The 21182-nt window shown below is 45.9% G+C and overlaps 1 long non-coding RNA gene across 2 annotated transcripts in view; it reads right to left on the bottom strand.

Moving 5' to 3' along the window:
* LOC131483446 (uncharacterized) overlaps window positions 1-19280 on the bottom strand; it is a 37735-nt gene extending 18455 nt beyond the window's left edge. Inside the window, exons 1-2 of one of the 2 annotated variants that reach the window (XR_009247683.1) lie at window positions 19076-19280; window positions 17416-17600 (exon numbers count right to left, since the gene is read on the bottom strand). This is a non-coding gene — a long non-coding RNA (uncharacterized LOC131483446). The remainder of the gene's footprint in view (window positions 1-17415; window positions 17601-19075) is intronic. The other variant, XR_009247684.1, reaches the window with a different exon arrangement.
* Window positions 19281-21182: the final 1902 nt, after the last annotated feature.

Here is a 21182-nt window from a genome sequence, read left to right as displayed (position 1 = left end):
CTCACTGGTAATTCTAGAGCCGGCTGTGACATTGTCCATGTGGATTTACACATGGAAATGAGCCTTGGGCTTCAAAGGGGGCCAGGGGACGTCTAAGAAGACTGTGTATGGTGAGTACTTGCTGGAAAGCATCATAAAAGAATGGGTCTGTGACTTAAATTTCCAAAAGTACTTATCGACAGTTGAGACAATCTGGGAAAACCAAAACATGTATTTTTAAAATCTTGCCAATTCTAGCTATGGGCTCTGCCAGTCCCTCTGGATGGGGCGGGACCACTGTGTCTCCCTTTTATGGGTGATATGCCTGTTGGACCCGAATGAGGAGGAAAATGGAAAAATGAGGGAGGCACGACATCTTCCCCAGTGAGCAGCCTGCACACACATTTAGAATGGGCACTAACATCTTTCCTTTGTGCTAACATTCCAGCAAATGACCTTTTCTTTATAAGCCATGAAACTCCCGAAGTGTTCTGCTGATTAAAGACTTAGTATAGAGGCAAATGATTTATTATCACTTTTTTTTAAATTACAAAGGCCCAAAGAGATTCTATTATTTGTCAGTAGCCACAAATTATTCATTTGCTAAGTGGCGTGAGAGGCCTATAATCCAGGCCCCTAATTAACCATGAAACCATATGCCCTGGCAATAAAACTTCAAAAATTATCTAGTTACACCAATGACTATAAGCACTATACAAGTACTTGATAAAAGCTCCAGGACAGCCTGGTTGTGACTTATTAGCAAATTATAAACCAAGCCCTTTCTAAACAGGAGGGTAACAACAGGCCTTTCAAACACCTTTTCAACATAACTTATTCTACCGGGTCCTGCTATCACATAACCATAAGCACAAATGCAGTCCGCTCTCCCTTCTTTATGGATTCAAGATGGTGTGTAGATAGCAATTCTCAAAAAAGGGTTCTAGGAAGGTCAGCTATGCTCTTCTCATTCATCAAAAGAAACTGAACCGTGAATACAAGTAATGTACTTAGTTTTAGACTACTTACGTGATTAAAACCATATCCCAGAAGAGAACTTGTAGATTTATCTTTTATTAAGTGTAGGTGGTCATGACATTATTGTCCTAAAAACAGAAGTTGTCTTTTTTTTTTTTTTAGCTGATCTTCCCAAGTGCTTCTCAAAAATAACTGCTTCAATGTTCCCCAACTGATGTGAATTTAATCTAAATTCTATGATGAAGAGGTTCACTGTCATTTGCAATAAACCTTTGCCTCTTTATTTGCCCAACATGATGGCCACCTGACATCCTGGTTTCCTTCTTCTAGACCTTGGCCAGGACCCCAGCCATTGTTAAAACAGCACAGTGTATTCATACCTAATTTCAGTGGATGGTTGTCATCAGATAGTCATGTAGTCCATTATCCCGCAAAAAAAAATTTCTGGTGGCTATACTATTAAGCAATTATTAATTAAATGGAGTGCGATGGGATGCTTAAAGTGACCCCAAGATTAAACTCTCATTTGGACCTTGTTTGATGACTAACAACCACTATCACCAATTTGGAGATATTACAACAAAACTCTGCTGCTGACAAAAATATTAACCATGAATGATGAAAATTTTCAGCTGGGACCAGAACATCTGGAGTCCATTAAAACTGGAAGATTTTCCCTCTAAGTCCTGATTGCCAAAGTTAGAGCCAACCACCCAGAAACCGTGGCCCTCATGCAAACTCAATGTTTATGTTTCATTAAAAATGATTTCAAGGATTTACATCTTGCTCTACATGGCCCAGTTCCCACAATTACAGCCTCTAATCTCACTGGACATATCCTTGTGCACAGCAACGTTCCTCCTCTCTCGGGCTTGGAAAGAGGAGCTTCCTGGGGAATAATTCCAGATTCCTTTTTTTTGTATCTAGAGGCCAGTCAAGAGTCTGAGGAGCACAGCATCCTGAGATAAAGGAGGAGAAGAAAACTAGGATTCAAGACCCCACAAATCAATACTAAAATGTAAAAGACACTATGCTAGGATTTGCTCCCAAATATATAATAAATCTATAAGAAGCAAGAAAAATGACTAATGGAAGTTATATAATTTCAGCTATGTATTAGTGTTCTATTGTTCTTGTAACAAATCTCCACAGATTTAGTGGCTTTAAAACAACACAAGTTCATCATCTTGCAGTCTGAAAGTTAGATGCCCGACACAGGTCTCACCAGGCTAAAATCAAGGTGTGTGCAGGGCTTCCTTCCTTTGTGAAGATTCTGGGAGAAAAATCTACGTCTTTGTCTTTCCCAGTTTCTAGAGGCTGCTCACACTGCTTGGCTTGTGGCCCCTTCTTTTATCTTAGAAGTCAGCAAGGTCACACCTTTCTGACTGCTCCACAGGTACATCTCCTTGATTAATTTGGGCCTAGCCAAATAATCTAGAAAAATCTCCCCAAATCAAGATCCTCAACTCAATCACTTATGCAAAATCCCTTTTGCCATAGAAGGTAACATATTCTGGGCTCCGGGGATCAGGATGTGGACATCTTTGGGGTGGGGCATTATTCTACCTATCATAAGCTACTTCTAGACTCCAGATAGTAAAGAAGTTTGAAATCCAAATTTCACCCATCTTCTCCCTCCTCATCATTCCTTTCAGAATTGAATTTTAGCCTGTTGCTTTTACCCTAGGAAACAGGAAAGAAGTTTTCACTGAAAAATGCCTTAAACATAGAGCAAACCCAAGTTTGAATAGTCCACAATTAACTTCTTAGCTGAAAGTTTTCCAAAATTTTCAGAGAGACAATTTATTTATTTTCATTTTTTTAGAATTTATTTATTTGGAGAGAGGTGGGGAGGAGGGAAGGGGCAGAGAGGGGGAGAGAGAACCCCAAGCAGGTTCCACAGCTGTCAGCACAGAGCCCGACATGGGGCTCCCCATCTCATGAACTGTGAGATCATGACCTGAGCTGGCACCAAGTGTGGGAAGCTTACCGACTGAGCCGCCCAGGCACCCCTGGACACCTTAGTTGTTAAAGGGACAGTGCAGCTATTAAAAAAGCAACAAAACAAAGCAAAACAAAACAAAACAAAGCCACAAATATGATTTTCCCTATGTTTTCTGCTGCAAAGAGTGTTACCAAATATAATCTTCACTTATTCGTTCAACAAATACTTGCTGTTTACCAAGGCCTAGGTTCAATGCTATTTTGTGGATTTTCCTTACAGCAGCTTCCTATCTCTGAGAGTCTAGCTGATACTCTCCCACTCTTATGACCTTAAATATTGACTTTAGTCAAGGGGTATCTGGGTAGTTAAAAAAAAAAAGACAGAAAAAGAATGTTCTAGTCTGTCCTAAAGACAGCTGAGTTGAACAACAAAATAGGAGGATGTTCTCTTCTGAAGACAGCCGAACAGCTGTTCCAGCAATTAGGTATTCTTGCCATGAAAAATAATGCATGAAGGGTAAGTGAGCCATGGAGGCACACACGTTTCTAGACTACATCTTAACCTACCATTTCCTACAGACTATTTATTTATTTATTTATTTATTTATTTATTTATTATGGTTTCTAACCAAACAGTAATAATATTCAAACCAGGAAATTTGGAAAACCCAAAAGAACATTTAAAAAAGCCAGTCATGTTGGAGCGCGTGGGTGGCTCAGTCAGTTGAGCGTCCGACTTCAGCTCAGGTCATGATCTCACAGTCAATAAGTTCAAGCCCTGCGTCAGGCTCTGTGCTGACAGCTCGGAGCCTGGAACCTGCTTTGGATTCTTTGTCTCCCTCTCTCTCTGCCCCTCCCCTGCTCGTGCTCTGTCTCTCTCTGTCTCAAAAATAAATAAAAACATTCAAAAAAATTAAAAAAAAAAGCCAGTCATGTTATACGTCAGTTATATCTCAATAAAGCTGGGGGGCGGGGGACAGTCGTAAGGCAACCATAAGGTAACAACTGACATCATAATATGTTTGAAACTAAACTCTCAATATTTTTCCCTATGCATATGAAAAATACATGTATTATAACCCAAAACTGATGTATATTCTTCCTTCTACAGTATTTCCTGTGCTGGTTAACAGGCACCGAAACAGAATGGAATGGTTGCATCCTTTCATATGAATACACTATAGCTTTCTCCAAAGGTCACCTTCGGTATTGGATACCTAGTCTGTCTCCAAAATTCATTGTCACACATAATGCTTTAATGAACTTCCACATGAAATTCTTTGCAGACATCTCTTAATTCCTCTGGGTAAAGTCCTAGAAATTGAAATGCTGTATGAAGGAATGTACAGTTTTTAAAGTTTTGATAATACAGCAACAAATGGCCTTAAAAAAAACAAAACTAAGCTGATCAACACCTCTGCACTATGTAAAATTGCCAGGGAAACTTACCTGTCACCCTGGTTAAGAATGAGGCTTTTTTTTTTTTTTTTTTCTGAGAGTGTCAGAAATTTAGCATTGGGAAGGATTATTGAGGAAGGTCATCCAGTCTTTAACCTTAGTGGTATATAATACATTAGCCTCATCTGGTGAGATTCTAAAAACTGCCAGTCTCAGGGCCGACTCTTGGAGACTCTCATTTTATTAGTCTTGGGTGGAGCCTGGGCATGGAATCATCTTAAAGCTCGTCAAGTGGCTCTAATGTCAGGCAAGGCTGAGAGCCACTGAACTCAAGGGTCTTTTAAATGAAAAAACTTTGCAGATGTTTGGGTTCAGATGTAGGTCAAACAAATTCTTGGCTTTTTCCTTTAATTCTTTGACTTTACAAGACTATTTTTGAGAACACTGGGATACTTTATAAACCTCTTTAAGGGAATCACATATTTTTTTAGTGATGTCCAGGTGAACTAGAAATGGCAGCCCTGGTGCCATCACCAAGACTTCAGTCCGAGGGGAGAAAGTAGTTCCAGTGAGTGGTTTGGCATTGCAATCTGGTCAGGGATGGAGAGAGCCCACTGTGGACACACACCGAGTCTTAGAGGACAGTGTGAACTAGGCGGATAGGCGCGCCTTTGGAATTCAACATACTATTGAATTCTAGCCTTGTCATTTGTTACTGGGTGACCCTGAGCAAACGCTTCACTGTTCTGGGTCACCGTTTTTCCATCTGTAAAATGAGGCTCTATTCCAACCACCTCATAGGGCAGGGGCGAGGTTTACGCTGGGATAATAACATATGGTTCCCAGGCACTGATCAAAGACAACCACCTTTACCAGCCAGGAGTGCTTCATGCATAGCTTTCTGTGCAGTGCACTTATTTCTTGATTTATTTTCAATATAAGGGGACCCACTTGTTCCGACTATACTCCCAGTTAGGTCACATGGGTTTTAAGACCAGCTTTGCCACTCCCTAGAGTGCAAGTCACAATTTCCTTGTTTAAACATCTCAAGGCCCCTCCCAACCTCAACAATCTCTAGAAGAGATCTTTTCCCCTGCTTGGAATTTTTGATATTCACATTAACTGTACTGTAAGAGAACATTCCATGGTACTAGTTTAAAAAAAAATCTGTAACTTATGGAGCGCCTGTTATGCACATATACATGTTATGGCATTTAAAGGTCACAACAAACATGGGAGGTAGATATTTGCATCCCCATCAATGGGGGAGGGAACAGATCCAATGAAAAATATTTTTTCCATAATTACGAAGTCAGCATTTGGCACAAATGAGATTTGAACACAACTTTAACACAGTGCCCTTGTCCCCAGCACGCTGAATTCCTAAATACTGCTGGTTATTACAACAGGACTGATTATTCAGAGATAAACTCTTCCTTCAGGGTTTTTCATTTTCCTCTTCCCTATTCTCTGACTTCTTACCAATTGTTATATTAACCCCTCCACAAGAGGTTTTGCGGAAATGGGAAAAACTCTAAATTCCTAGTGATCTTCTAGATCCCTTGGAGTGACCCATATCAGTATTTCCTGCCAAATTCTGGGGCACCTGGGTGGCTCAGTCGGTTAAGCGTCTGATTCTTGATTTCAGCTCAGGTCATGATCTCACAGTTCATGGGTTCTAGCCCCACGTCAGGCTTTGTGCTGACAGCATGCAAAGCCTGCTTGGAATTCTCTATCTCCTCTCTCTCCTACCCCTGCTCGCATGTGCACTTTCTCTCTCTCTCTCTCTCTCTCTCTCTCTCTCTCTCTCTCAAAATAAATAAGCTTTAAAAAATTTAAAAATACATATCCTACTAAATTCAAAGCAAGTATATCCCCAGCTCATCTTTTCTTAGCTGGATCCCCCAAATGTCCCAGACTACCCCAACCCTGACCCAAGAGCTGAGGAAGCAGGAATGGAAACCAATGGCAGTCTGAACAGATTCCAGCTAAAATAACTGTGCTTTTCTAGGTTTATAAAATATATGAACATGTAATCATATTGCTCAGGCCCTTTCCAGGGCCTCGGAGAGGGTTCACTGAAATGAGGGGCCCCCTAGGTGTTTGCTCCCTGAGCGGCAGGAGACCCACCTCCAGCATTTCCTTGCTCAATGGCATTTTGCAATGAGACTTGCTCTCATTCACACATGGCTACAGACACATTCATAGTCAAGTGGAAATAATGACTGCTATCAAATATGGTCTAATTTCTGTTACTGCTCTCATAACTGATGGATTTTCTTTCTTAAAATTCAGAATTATTTGATTTTAATTATTTGCAACCATCACATGATCAAAGAACTTCAGGGCTAGAAATAAACAGAGGCACTACTAATCCACAAACCGTTTGGATTTCCAGGGATGAGAAAATTGAAGCCTAGAGAGCCTGTGTGACCCAGGCAAGCTCCAGAGATAGGCTCTTGTCCATAGCAGGGCACTGCTGAGCGCTTATTCTGCCCAGGAGAGGGAGAAGCACAGACGTGCTCACTGCCCTAGGGATTTTCCTCTGCTTGGGGAATCTGGATATATTTCAAGCAAGACAGTAGTTGATAAAAGTGAAATTATTGCCAGAGGCAAGAAGTGTGACCTCTACCCCATTCAATACTTTTAACATACAAAATATAGAAAGCTTATTAGCTTTACCTATCAAATGTGAGCCTCCTACCACTGATTCATCCAGCTTCTCCTGAACCAACTGGGCTATCAGTGCTGCAGAGAAGTCCCTTGGGGGTTGAAGATTATACGATTTGAAGAAACTTCCAAAGGCTCTCCCTTTTTATCCAAACTTTATTGTTTTTTGCCAGAAGCACTATAAAACTTTACTGCAACGGACAGGTCCAGTGTGTTTTATAAAGTACAGGTGTGTGTGTGTGTGTGTGTGTGTGTGTGTGTGTGTGTGTTTAAATAAGACAGAATATAATGTTTCTGAGAATAGAAATACAAAATAGTTGAGCTAATCCCAGGAGGAAAATGACCAACCCAATAAACTATTTTCCAAATTAACTGCATCCTCTAAATAATTTTGTGGATCCATTTTTAAAGAGATCTTCACAAATACAGAAACTCCACATAATAAATCCACGTCAACATTCAAGAGCAAATGACTTGTTGCTTCTGGTCATGGTCTTAGGTGAGAAGGAAAATCTTGGCCAAACGACTTGCAGGAGATTATGGGAGGGGACAAAGAAGAAGTGGGGTGGGGACCCTCCCTCCAGCCTTAAGGTTTTAAAATCTTTCTTCTTTTTAAAACCGTGGAATCTTTCTTCACATGGACTGGCATGAGCTCAGCAGTGAAACACAATGGAGGAAGTTGTTCCAGTGAAGGCAGGGGTGAAGGTCTTGCTCCCCCATCTTCCCTTACATACATGGACACACAGACACACTCCCCCCAGTTCTATTTCCTAAGGCGCCTGTGAATCCCTAGAAGCCCCTTGAGGCGCAAGTTCTTTAAAGTCTAGTTAATGAGCACTACCAACAAATACAAGTTTAAGGAGCTAAAGGAGTCTGATAGTACCCACTTGCAATCATGCTGATGGATATGATGTGGAATAAGATTTAAAAAAAAAAAAACAACTTACTTGAAATTGAAAAAGATCAAAACTCTAGAATAGTGTGGTCTAACAGAACTTTCTGCAATGATGGAAATGTTCTGTGTCTGTGCTACCCAATACATTAGTCGCGAGCCACGTTTGGACATGGAGCCCTTGAAATGGGGCTAATGGGGGGCGCCTGGGTGGCGCAGTCGGTTAAGCGTCCGACTTCAGCCAGGTCACGATCTCGCGGTCCGTGAGTTCGAGCCCCGCGTCAGGCTCTGGGCTGATGGCTCGGAGCCTGGAGCCTGTTTCCGATTCTGTGTCTCCCTCTCTCTCTGCCCCTCCCCCGTTCATGCTCTGTCTCTCTCTGTCCCAAAAATAAAAAAAAAAATAAAATAAATTTAAAAAGTTGAAAAAAAAAAAAAGAAATGGGGCTAATGGGACTGGGAAATGAACTTTTAATTTTATGTAATTTCAATTAATGTAAATGTTAATGTAGACGGCCTCACATGGTTACCGGCTACTGAATGGCGCAGTTCTAGACCATTTCTCTTATGTAGGTAGAAATACAAGGAGAGACTTTGCAATGAAATACATGTCTACTCTCCTCGTGGAAGCATCTGAGGAAGCCCATCATTCCCTGCCCCCCACCACCTCATCCTTCTTAATCTCCTCTCTGTTCCACCAAAAGGAAGGCTCAAACAAGAGCTCTTCTGTATGAGCTTCCTGTTGCTGCTGTAACAACTTACTACGAGCTAATTCTTTTTCAGTTCGTGAAGTCAGAAGTCCACCCTGAGCCTCTGTGGGCTAACATCAAAGTGGTGGCAAAACCGCATTCCTCCTGGAGGCTCTGGGAGAGAATTTGTCTTCTTCACTTCCCTCTCGAGGTTGCAAGCACTCCTTGGTGAAAAGCCCTTTGTCTATCTTCACAGCCAGCAGTATGGCATCTTCCAGTCTCCCTCTGCTTCCATCATCACATTTTCTCCTCGGATTCTGACTCGGAACCTCCTGCCTCACCCTTATTAGGACCCTGTGACTACCTTGGGCCCATCTGGATAAGCAGAGATAACCTCCTGAAGCTCAAGATAAACTCAAGAACCTACTTTAATCATAGCCACAGAGCCCCAGTTGCCATGTTATTGGGCAACATATGCACGGCTTTCCAGGCTGCAGGCATCTTTGGTGGGGGGCGGGCATTATTCTGCCTACCACACCTTTTTTTGTGGATTAACTTGAAGTAAGGCTAGTGCCTTTCATTAAATTCATTAATGGCCAGATTCGAAAAGGTAGCCTTGGTTGGTAAGGCTTCACCGCAGTTACCCACAAGTGAGGTGAGGTTTTCTCACTCTTTACTTTAACCTGGAGGTTCCCCAAGTTTAGCCAGCATCAGATCACCTGTGGGCTTGTGAAACAGATTGCTGGACTCAAACCCCGGAGTTTCTGATCCAGCAGGTCTGGAGTGGGCCCAAGAAATTTGCATTTCTCAGCCAGGTGCAATCATTTAAAAATATGTCCATAAATTCTTTGACATCCCTCCTTTCAAAAGATGGAGTCTTACTTTCATCCTTTGGAGATGGGCTAGATTTCGTGACCCAATTCTAACTATATTTGATGGATGTGAGGACATGTGATTTAAAGACAAGGCTCTCTCATTCTCTAAGCATCAACTTCCAGCCACAGTTGAGCCTTCAGATTACTGCAGCTTGCGGTAACAACTTGACTGCAACCTCCTAAGAAGCTCTGGGTCAAATTCACCCAGATAAGTCACTTCTAAATTCCTGACCCACAGAAACTGTGTGAAATAAGACAAGTTTGTTGATACTTAAAGCCACTAAACTTTGGGGTAACTTATCACACAGCAACAGATAACTAATATGTCAGGTGGTGCTGATACCACTGGTTTGGGGACCACACTTTGAGAACCACTGGTCCAACCCACACACTGTGGAAGGCACCGACATTTCCCCTGCCTGCCTGGATATGCTTCAGAAAACCAGAGGAGGGTAATGTTCTTTGGTTTATATGCACTGCATATTCATTTTCTGTTTTCTGCAGATGTATTGTTACCAGCAGCCACTCTCTTGCGGAAGAGCTTTTACTGGGAAGAATAACAACAGTATGTCAACTGATAGCTCCACTCCAGAAGCCCATTTCTGTCTACTCAGGCATCAAAAATGTCCTGCACATGGGTGAAGAACCAGGCAGGTTTAAGGAGAAGAGGAAATGATTGAAAGACTAGACCATCACTCTGTCTCGCCCTCTATTCAGCCTGGAGGTGACGATGAAGAAAGAAAACAAAACTCTTGACAAGAGAGGGACGGATAGTACTAGGAGCCAGGAGAGCAAAGGGGTGTCCAACTGTTAAATAATGGGAAACCGAAGCTTCTCCCATTGTGTCGGAGAGGCCAGTTCCTGAGCCAGCTGTAGAGGAAATGGGGAGTTTACATTATCTGGGATGTCAGTAAGAACTGAGTGGACACACTTCCTGTCTGGTTCTCCCCAGGGATCAGCAGCCTCTTCGGCAAAGATGCTCTTCCAGAGGTTTCATTTGTTGTTTACTTTCTCAATCAGCAAACGTGGTCCAAGAGGGGAAATATGGCTCCAAGAGGGAGGGAAGGGAATGGTCGTGGATACAGAGCGCCACACAGAAGGGAGCGGAGGGGGGCTGGGAGGCGGGGAAGGGTGGCAGTTCGGCAGGACGGCTGTCTCTGATTCAGGCAGCGTTAGGCAAGCTGGCCAAGCTGGTGCATTTCAGCGATACCCGTTCTCTTTAATGGGGTGTCTCTGGCTTTTCCATTTATTTTATAGAAACTTAAAATATGACATATGATTCCATTTATGTGAAATTCTTGGAAAGGCAAAACTAATCTAGAGTGACAGGAAGCAGAAAAGCGGTTGCCCCAGGCCAGTATTGAGGGAGGAGTGGGAATTTGGGGTGTGATGGAAACGTTCCATATTTTTGCTGTGCTCGTGGTTACCCGGGTGCACACCTCTGCCACACTTGATTGAACTGTACGCTCAGAATGGGTACATTTTATTGTACGTAAATTATATCTTAATAGTATGGATCTTAAAAAAGTATGACTCACGAGGAGCCCTCTGGTGGGGCATCAAAGACTGGTTTGGCAAAAACAAGAGTTATCTGGTAGAAAAGGGATTCAACTAGTTGTGTGTGGTCTGAGAAATGGAACCAGAATAAATGTGTGCATGCTATAGGAAGCAGATTTCTATTCAACGTATTTATGTCAGTCATTTAACAAAGGTTCATTGAAAGCCCTATTTGTAAAGGTCTTTAACTCTCAGATGTAAAAAAAAGAAATAATAATAATAATAATAATAATAATAATAAATAATTTGGCTTCTCTATTACCCATTTTCCATTTAAAAAGCCAATCTTTCAAAGAATGGAATATCCTTTGATTTGAGGTTTTCCCATCTTCCCGGAGGTCGTGTCTGACTTCTAGCAGGTTCTCTTAGTGCCGAGGCATTGAGGGGATGTCTAGCCCTCAAGGCCTACTCCATACATCCATGCAGGGATCTTCCCATTCTCAGCCTTGGCCATGAGCCACGTGGTTGAAGAGCTGGCGATGGCTGCAGTCCATGTGACCTTGACATTCTGTGCCATCGCTGAGCCACGTTAAGGGAGGGCATCATGGTCACTCTGCTGCTTTTGTGCCATGGTGGATATGGGGTATCCCACACCCAGCTCTTTGCGAGTCTGTCTCTCACCCATGTGCCTAGAACTGTGACAAAAACACAATATGTGCGTGGTGTTGCTGCTTCCCAGGACGCCACCTTGCAAAGTGGACCCCAGGTTCTCCAGTCTTGGGTCCCCCAAAACATCCTAGAATCATGGAGACGCGGCCTTAGCCTAGTGGTTAAGAGCAACAACTCTAGACCCAGACCCCTCATATCCTTGCTCTGCCAGCTGCTGGCCACATCACTGGGGGAAGCGTTCATTTCTTCTGTCTGAGTCTCTGCCATCTGGGGGAAGTCATAGTTCTTGGTCCACAAGATGCAGTGCGGGGTCTGATGAGGTAACACCCAAAGCTCTTAGAAGCATGTGTGGCACGAGGCTCTTGCTGACGGACTTTCCACACCTCTGCACGCCCTGCCATCATGGTTTTTACCTTTATGGCTGCTTCTCTCTCTCCTTGAGCCACTCCCTCGCAGAGAGAGGGTTTTGCCTCTTGGGCACCTGGTATAATCTCTTTAATGGTCCCGGTTTGAGAAAACACTTAGTCCAAAGGCTTTTCTTTATTTTTTCCTGCTTTCCCCTCTATGCAGGCCTCTCCCTTGAAGCAATAAGGAAAGAATAACTGCTTGAAAGAGCATAGGGAAAAGCGGGAAATACGGACAGAAAAAAGTTCATTTGTACTGATGTTGTCAAATCCAACACGACATCAAACGCATTCCATTTTCATTAAAATGCAGGGAAAGGTGCATCTTACAATAAGTGAAATTCTGCATTTCCTTCTACACAATACAACATCTGTTCTACGCAATACCCTGTTGAAGGAAACCAGTAGGAACCCCGATCAGGGTTCAGAGGAAGAGATGTGGGTTGAGTTATTCCGGTCAGAGGAAAGCTCAGAACCCTGAGCTCAGAACTCTTTATGAGGGTTGGGAGGAAGAAAAGGTTTCTCTTCTGTGCGCTGTGGTAGGAATATTGGTACAAAGCCTAGCATAACCATAGCCATTCGCTATATGAGTTTCCCAGGATTGTCATAACAAATTGCCACAAACTGGATGGCTTAAAACAACAGAAATTTATTCCCGTACGGTTCTGGAGGCCAGGTGTCGGTGGGTTCGATTCCTCCTGGAGGCTCTGAGGGAGCATCCATCCTGGGCCTCTCTCCTACATCCTGGCAGCCGCTCCAATCTCTGCCTACATCACCATGTGGCCTCCCCTGTTTTTTTTCCCTTCTCCGTGTCTTCTCCTCTTCCTCTAAGGACACCTGTCATTGGATTTAGGGCCCATGAAGATACTCCAGGATGATCTAATTTTAAGATCTTTAATTACATCTGCAAAGATCCTTTTTCCAAATAAGGTCCCATTCAAAATTCCAGGTGGACGTATATTTTGTGGAGCCATCATTCAAGCTGCTGCAGAGTAGTTAAAACGTAAGGGTTTTCTGACTGAGCTTCTGGGAACCTACATGATACTCAAGAGTACGTGGCTGATGTTCAGTACTTTCCAAACGGCAGGTTTTGAAAGGCAGTGGACATCTACTACCTGGTTGAAAGCCGGGAAACGAAATTAAAGGAGAAAAGAAGGGCCAGGTACTCGGAAGAAAAACATAACTTTAGAGCTTTCCTAAATCTCTCCTGGTGCCCAACTTATATCATTTCTAAATATTTAACCACATGTCAGAATTACTGTGGTCTGAGTCTTTCCACCCACACAGAAAGGGCTAGAAACTTGACCATGGCCAGACAGCCATTCCTTCCATGAAGCTCAGGAAGCAGACGGGACATTATAGCCCTATAGGTTCCCGGATACTTGTTTAAATAGGCTTCCCCTGCCCTGCCCTGCCCCAAATCTGTTTTGTAACCGTGATCTCTCATTCCTGCTTCCTAGGAAACTTCTCAAAGGGGTAGCCCTCAGCTCTGGCTCCATTTGAGCCCCCTGGTGACGTCTCAGACCTCAAAATACTTAGAGAGGACAGTGGCCTTATTCTAAGAGTGCCTTTGCCAGTCAATTTAACTGTCAAGTGACAATTTAACTCTTCTTGAAAGGCATATGGGGCATATTATGTACAGATCAGGATGCTTTAGTTTGGAAGGAATAGAAATTTGAACTTAAAATGGCCAAGACATTAAGAAGAATTTAGTAGGGCTCACAGATAGAAGTCCAGATGTATGACGGGTTTTAGACTTGGATTGATCGGGGCTCTGGCCCCATTTTTCTGCAGTTCTCTTCTTTTCTACACGTTTCGGCGGGCTTTCTTCTTGGTAGCAAATGGCTACAGTTATTCTAGGCTTTGTACCAATATTCCTACCACAGCGCACAGAAGAGAAAACTTTTCTTGCTCCCAGCCCTCGTAAAGTGTTCTGAGCTCAGGGTTCTGAGCTTTCCTCTGATTGGAATAATTCAAGCCACATGTCTTCCCCTGAACCAAACAGGTAGGACTATTCTGATAGGTAGGATTGATTAGATTAATGAAGGCCCACCCCGAGCAGGAATGGGGACAAGCCCCCAAACCAAATGTGGCTCCACCAGCAGGGAAAGATGAACTGGCTGTCAAAGAGGCAGCACCCAGTGTTCCTCTAACCCCCCTCGCAGCCAAGCAGCTGACGTTCTTTCTAGAAGCATTCCTTCCTCCAGGGGTTCACAAATGTGCTTTACACTTTGCAAAGGATGTTCATTTGAAAATCACTGTGACGTAGCAAATCACACAAATATTTGGCATGGAGATAAAAAAAATCATCTAATGACCCGTGGTCCTTTCAGAATTAATTTTCTCTGATCCGAGGCATGGTACGATGAAGCCCCAGGTCCCCAGTGTGTTTAAGAAGGTGTTTGTTTGTTTAATTAATGTATTTATTTAGAGAGAGCGTGCACACACGCAAGTGCAAGCCGGGGAGGGGCAGAGAACGAGGGAAAGAGAGAATCCCAAAGAGGCTCTGTGCTGTCACCAGAGAGCCGATGCTGAGCTCGAGCCCATGACTCTGGGATCATGACCTGAGCTGAAATCGAGTCAGACACTCAACTGGCTGAGCCTCCCACATGCCCCAAGAATATGTTTTTGATTACTGTGAGGTTTGCCCATAACAACAAACACCTTTTAAATTTGCCTCTAAGAGGTCATAAGATGAAGGAAGAAAAATAGATAACAAAATTAACCCAGGAAAGAAAGAAAGAAACCTAGTTTTTCGCCAATGGATGATGTAATGGCTATTTTGATGTGTCAATAGGGGCACCTGGGTGGCTCAGTCGGTTAAGCATCTGACTTTGGCTCAGGTCATGATCTCGCGGTCCGTGAGTTTGAGCCCCGCGTCAGGCTCTGTGCTGACAGCTCAGAGCCTGGAACCTGTTTCAGATTCTGTGTCTCCCTCTCTCTCTGACCCTCCCCCATTCATGCTGTCTCTCCCTGTCTCAAAAATAAATAAACGTTAAAAAAAATTAAAAAAAAAAAAAAGAAAAAAAATGATGTGTCAATATAGCTGGGCCACAGTGCTCATGTACTGCATATAGATATAGATATACATATAGATATAGATATAAATATAGATATACCAAACATTATTCTGGATGTTTCTGTGAGGGTGTTTTTGGATGAGATTTACACTTAAATTGGTGGACTCTGTGTAAACCAGACTGCCCTCTAAGTGTGGGTGAGCCACATCCAATCAGTTGAAGGCCCAAATAGAGCAAAAGGCTAACTTAACATCCCCCAAGCGAGAGGGAACTTTCCAGAACAGCTTTCACTCTTCCTGGCTTTCAGCAGATGCCCTCGGACTCAACTACCACTTGCTGAGTCTCCAGCTTGCTGGCCTCATCCATCAGATGGAGACTCACCAAGTCTCCACAATCGTGTGAGCCAATCCCTTAAACTAAACCTCTTCCTATAGGCAGCCCCATCCTATCGGTTCTGCTTCCCTGGAGAGCCCTGACTGGTACAGATGGTGATAGACACGAGCGTCCCCATGGGAGGGGAGGTTACAATATTTGTCCTGAGAAGTGGGCGGTTCCGGTAATTACTGCTGCGTGACAAACTATACCAAAACTTAGTGACTTAAAACAACTACCTTACTTTTTCCCAGAATTCTTGACAGCTGAGTGGTTCTTCTGTCGGTGTCACCAGGGGTCACTCGTATGGGCACACTCAGCTGGTTTGCTAGTGGCTGGGCTCAGGCGGCACGTGGAGACAGTCGGACTTCTCTCTACATACCTAGTGTCAGGGCCCCTCTCTCCCTGTGACTTTCCCACGTGTCCCTGCAGTGGTCTATGTCAAGGCAGCCTGACCTCTTACACAGAAGCCCGGGACATCGAAAAGGGTAAAGCAGGAGCTGCGAGGTCTTCTTGAGGCTAACTTCTTGAGGCTAACCGGAACTAGTACAAGGTTAAATTCCATCGCAGTTTATTGGCTAAAGCCAATTACAAGGACAAGCCTCGATTCAAGGGGAGGGCACCTCCCAAGGGCCTCCATACTGCAAGTATGGTTTATGGAGCCCCATGATCTTATCTGATTGACACCGCAGGCTAAGCGTGCCATTCTGCAAATGGATCCTTCAGCTCTATCACCACAGAACAGAGGTTGAGATCTCCTGGCCTCAAACAACATACGGCAGCCAGTGAGAAACCCGTGTGATGGCCTATAGGTTTCCTCTCCGGCCCAAATACTCAGGCTCCCTAAAGCCTAGCGGCACCTGTGAGTGCCCTCTTTTCCCATTAGCCTTCTTCAGTACCTACTGTCCCTACATGTATCATTTCACTTTCCCCGCCCACACTAATCTGGTGACTCGTATTACATGACTGATTATGACCAGATTCTCTCTAAAAATGGGGAATGGAAGATTAAAGTAATTAACCGGCTCCTTCAGGCAGGCTATTTCCTATATTAGGTCTTAATGCCTTCATTTTATCATTCAAATAATCAGGTGAAAGCTGGAGCTTTGGAAACATTGTCCTTAGAGGACCTGATTTTGCCCTTGGCTTCTGGACCCCGGCTCGCCCGGCAGGCGTTGTCAGCAGAACCCCATGTAGCATCCAATTCGCAGATACACAGAGCCCATCTGAGCCACCGTGAATGTCACGAGTCGTCCGTGAGAAGAGCATCTAGGAATCCCTGACGGCCAGGACAGGAGGGTCTGGGGAGCACACACTGGTGGGAGGGGGTGGATTCCAGGCCAGCGTGTGGGTCACTGGGGGTTCTGGACCTTCTAGACACAAGAAATCCGTGCTCAACCAGAACCTTCTCCAAGACTCTGACTGACGATGCCCAGGACGTGGCTACTTGGCTGAGCCTCTGGGAGCCCAAGAAAGAAAGTGAAGCCTTGAGGAACACATTTCAAACCCATTCCATAGCTCCTGGCAGAAAGAAAGTCTAAATTTAGATTTCTGACCAGACGGTTTCAGACACGATGTCTTACACGACAGGAAATAAACAGGTTTTCAGGAGAGAGGGGCCAGCTCCTCACCCACGGATGTATCTACCACACGGGAGGGGACACGTGTCAAGCACTTCTTACAGATGAGGCTCCGTGGAAGAGGAAGGGGACATCACAAAGAGCAATAAAGCCGACGCTGCTTTAAGAAGCCTTTGGCCCAACAGACGCGGGTCCTACCTCTGCAGCCCGGGTCCTGCCTGGCTTTGGGATCACAGAGGGGGCCAAATGTGCCAGGAGATCATTCTGACGACAAGAAGGTTAGTCCTGAAAGAAGTGAGAGTCAGCAAGATCTTAGCGGGCAAAGCCGTGGGCAGAACAGAGCCACGCAGGGTGGCTGGGTGAGGGGGACTGGCACCTTGCCTACATTCTATAGTCTTTCACCTTCTTGTCTCACCTGACCCTCGCCTGACCTTTCACCTTCTTGTCTCACCTGAGCATCACTGCCTCTTCTGCCGAGGAGGACGCTGAGACCAGAGAGGTGAAGCGGCTGCCTTCAGGTCACACAGCCAGTTCAAGGCAGGACTGTGCCTCAGTCACAGCACTCAGGCCGCAGAGATCCCGACACAGGGGAGACAGGGAGGAGGAATGTCAGTCTTCTCCCCCAGAACAGGCATCCTGCCAAGTCCAAAAAGCAAAGTGCCTTGAGTGGAAGACAGCCCGCAGGTGAAGGCAGCCCCCTGGCCATCTGCCCAAGGGAGGCTGGCACAGTCGCCTCTGACCTGGGGACAGCGGCCTCTCCTGTCCCAGACAACAGCACCTGCTCGCCTGATCAATCACCAGGCAGAGGAAAAACAAACCTCGGACAGCCCCACATCCTTCTGAAGCTCTCCCCAGACGTAGCGCCCACGGCAACCAAACAGAGGGCCAACAGCACCATCCCGACCGCCCTGAAGAACCCCACAGAATGCAGGTGGAGACATGACCACAGTGGGACCGCCCACCTAACTGAGCACTTACTATGCGCCAGGCGTCACACCAAGCGCTTGCAGTGGGTTACCCATTTAGCCTTTCCACAGCCCTGGGCGGGAGTACCGTTACTACCCCACGCACCAGCTATAACCTCCACCCTGGAACTTCCCCTTCAGACACTCCAGTAACACCTCCCCTCGGGAGAGCCTAGCAAGTGACAAGTGAATGACACAAGAGAATGCAAGCGCCGGGAGACCGAAGTTTGTGTCTGTTTTGCTCACCGATGTCACCCAAGCTTCTAGGACATTGCCAGGCACGTGGCAGATTTTCAATAAATATTTGTCGAGTGAAGTAAAGAACCATAAAACCACCCTAAGATGCACATGCTGAGTTGGCCAAGCAATTTGCTCCCACACGTTGGTCCTGAGGGTTGAAATTCAGATTTTTCCTTACTAAAGCCTAAGAGTAAAGTCCCTCGATGCTGTAATTCTATATACAATGTGATTGGTGAATGAGCCACATGCTCAGCCCCAGCCCTCGTTCACAGGGAGAAGGTTACAGAGGGAAGGGGACATACTTATTTACCCCCAGGCTTATTTGCCTAAGGTGCACTTGGTCTGGCTGGACCCCTACCGCTCTGTCCACCGCCCCCAGGGTCCGGATTCACCTGCTCAGATATACCCCAGCCACAGGGAGTGTAGAATTGGCTTGAAATAATATGTGCCCCTGAGCAGTAAGAGGGCTCCTCCCACACTGGCGTTTCGCTAGGTCTACACAATCTGCCAAGTGAGTGTGTTTGGCTCTCCAGATAAATGAGGAGCCAAAGGGTGTCTTTCCGACTGTGAATTCTTGGCATTTTTTTCGCGCTTCTAAATAAGCAAAGTTAACACTGCCAGTGTTCTCTGGCACCGCTGAGGGCTGTTTAATGAATAAGAGAATCACAGATCGTGGTGGTAAAAGGGCCTCAGAAGTCACCTGATGCGCGGGTTTTCAAACCTTTTAGTCAATGGAATCCTTCTTTCAAACATAACCTTACCCTGAAATTTATCATTGTATACTATCGATCATATCATATCATATCCTACAGAACACACATGAGATTATATTACAGGAGAGAAGCCGGCAGTGCTGTGGATAAAGTCAGGGGGCAGCCGAGTCCCCTCCCCCCGGCCCTCTCTTACCTTTCTTCCTTCTGGCAGCCAGTATGGGTTCCAGAAACACCAGTCCAACTTCACCCCCTCCCTAATGCAATGGGAAACAAAGGATCGGGGAGGTGAAGGGACTCGTCCAAGGTCACACCGCTAGGTAACGACCATGCTAGGGCTTGGGGTTAGCACTCGGTGTAGCGCGGCGCCCGCGCACACCCACTTTCTACGGCCCGGCGCCTGCGCACACCCAATTTCTAGGGCCCGGCGCCTGCGCAGCACACCCACTTTCTACAGCCCGGTGCCCGCGCCATCCCACTTTCTACAGCCCGGCGCCTGCGCACACCCACTTTCTACAGCCCGGCGCCTGCGCAAACCCACTTGCTAACCCTTGCCCTGGAAGAAACACCTGCCGGCGCCGGGCAAGTGTGCCAAGAGGATGCTCCGCCTACGTTGGTTGAGGGTGTTGCTTATGAAAGACAGTAAGGGCTACTTTAATATAAAATCTCAACTCTAAGGCAGAGTGCCCCAGCTCCTACTTTGGACATCTGAAAGGTGACAGAGCACTCCCTGGCCTTAACTTCTCGTGTCCCGAGGAAACCTTAGTCCTCAAAATGGGCTCTTCAATGGCAGAGAATGCTCAAACAAAACAGTCTTTTATTTATCAAAAATGAGGCGCTGGGAGTCATGTTAGGGAACCCAGCCTGCGCTCACCCTTGTGCAACCATCAAGACACAGTGTCCTCCCTGTGAAAGGCATCACGTGATTCCCTAGACTCTCGAAACTTCCTCTAGCTCAGAGATGCTAAGAGCCTAACAGATACAGAAAACAAATAGCTTCTCCCCCAGGTGGAGGAGTCTCTTCTCATACTGTCTCCTACCCAGGCAGGGAAAGAAGTGTAACCAGATGAGCGGGGGGCCACAGTCAGGGCCATGTGCCCTCCCGTGAGCAGAAATGCTGTGACTCACACAAAAATACTACATAAATGCCTCCAACCCCCAATATCCCTGCTTCAATAGGTCTTTCTTTTGCTCGGCTTCTCAGTTACCTTTCTCCTTAGCTTAAACCTACTTAAAAAAATTTTTTTTGAATGTTTATTTATGTTTTAAGAGACAGACAGAGTGTGAGCGGGGAAGGGGCAGAGAGAAAGAGAGGGAGACACAGAATCCGAAGCAGGCTCCAGGCTCTGAGCTGTCTGCACAGAGCCCGATGCAGGGCTCGAACCCATCAGCCATGAGATCATGACCTGAGCCAAAGTCGGACACTTAACCGACTGAGCCACCCAGGTGCCCCGTTAGCTTAAACTTCTTTAGAAAAGCTGTCCACAGACAACTGGAGCCCCTAATTTTTCCTTAGGCCTCTTTCCTGTTGGCCTTGTCTCAGCTGATAGCCTAGGGCCAGAGACTGAGAGGGGAAGCTCCTCTCCTGCACCCTTCCCCTCCCTCCTGCACCCTGCCCCTCCCTCCTTATGCCCTTCTTCATCCTCCCTGTACCCTCCTCCTTCCTCCCTGCACCTCCCCTCCCTCGCTGCACCCTCTCCTCCATTTCTGCCCCCTCCTCCTTCCTCCCTGCACCTCCCCGGACTCCTGCACCCTTCCCCTCTCTTCCTGCACCCACCCTCTTCCTTCTTCTACCCCTTGCACCCTTCTCCTTCCTCCCTGCACCTCCCCTGCCTCCTGCACCCTCCCTTCACCTCCCTGTACCCCACCCCCCCATTTCCTGTAGCCTCCTCCTCCTTCCTCTACTGTCCTCCTCCCTCCTGGCACCCTCCCCTCTTCCTGTACCCTCCCTCTCCCTCTCTGCACCCTTCCACTCCCTCTCACACCCTCCCCCACCCCTGCACCCTCCCCTTCCCCCTGGCACCCCTGTGGAAAGTCACATGGGGAGTCTTTGGCTGGAACACTCAGTGGTGCTCAGAAATCCTAAACACTGTGGCCTTTGCAGTGCCTGCCAGGGAGAACAGGGAGTCCTCTCTCAGGCCAGACTCAAGCAGGCAAGATGGAAGCAGCCTTATTAGGTCATCCAGCTCAGGAACGGGGTGAGCCTCTTTCTTCTACTGGCCAGCCCACAAGAATGAAACTCCTGACCCGGACATCTGTATCCTTCTGCCACTAACTCCCCTGTCCCCGCCTATGAGGAAGTT

Source organism: Neofelis nebulosa, chromosome 8 (assembly GCF_028018385.1).
Source record: "Neofelis nebulosa isolate mNeoNeb1 chromosome 8, mNeoNeb1.pri, whole genome shotgun sequence".
In the NCBI taxonomy this organism is placed as follows: domain Eukaryota; kingdom Metazoa; phylum Chordata; class Mammalia; order Carnivora; family Felidae; genus Neofelis; species Neofelis nebulosa.
This window is presented reverse-complemented; position numbering and strand designations above follow the sequence as displayed.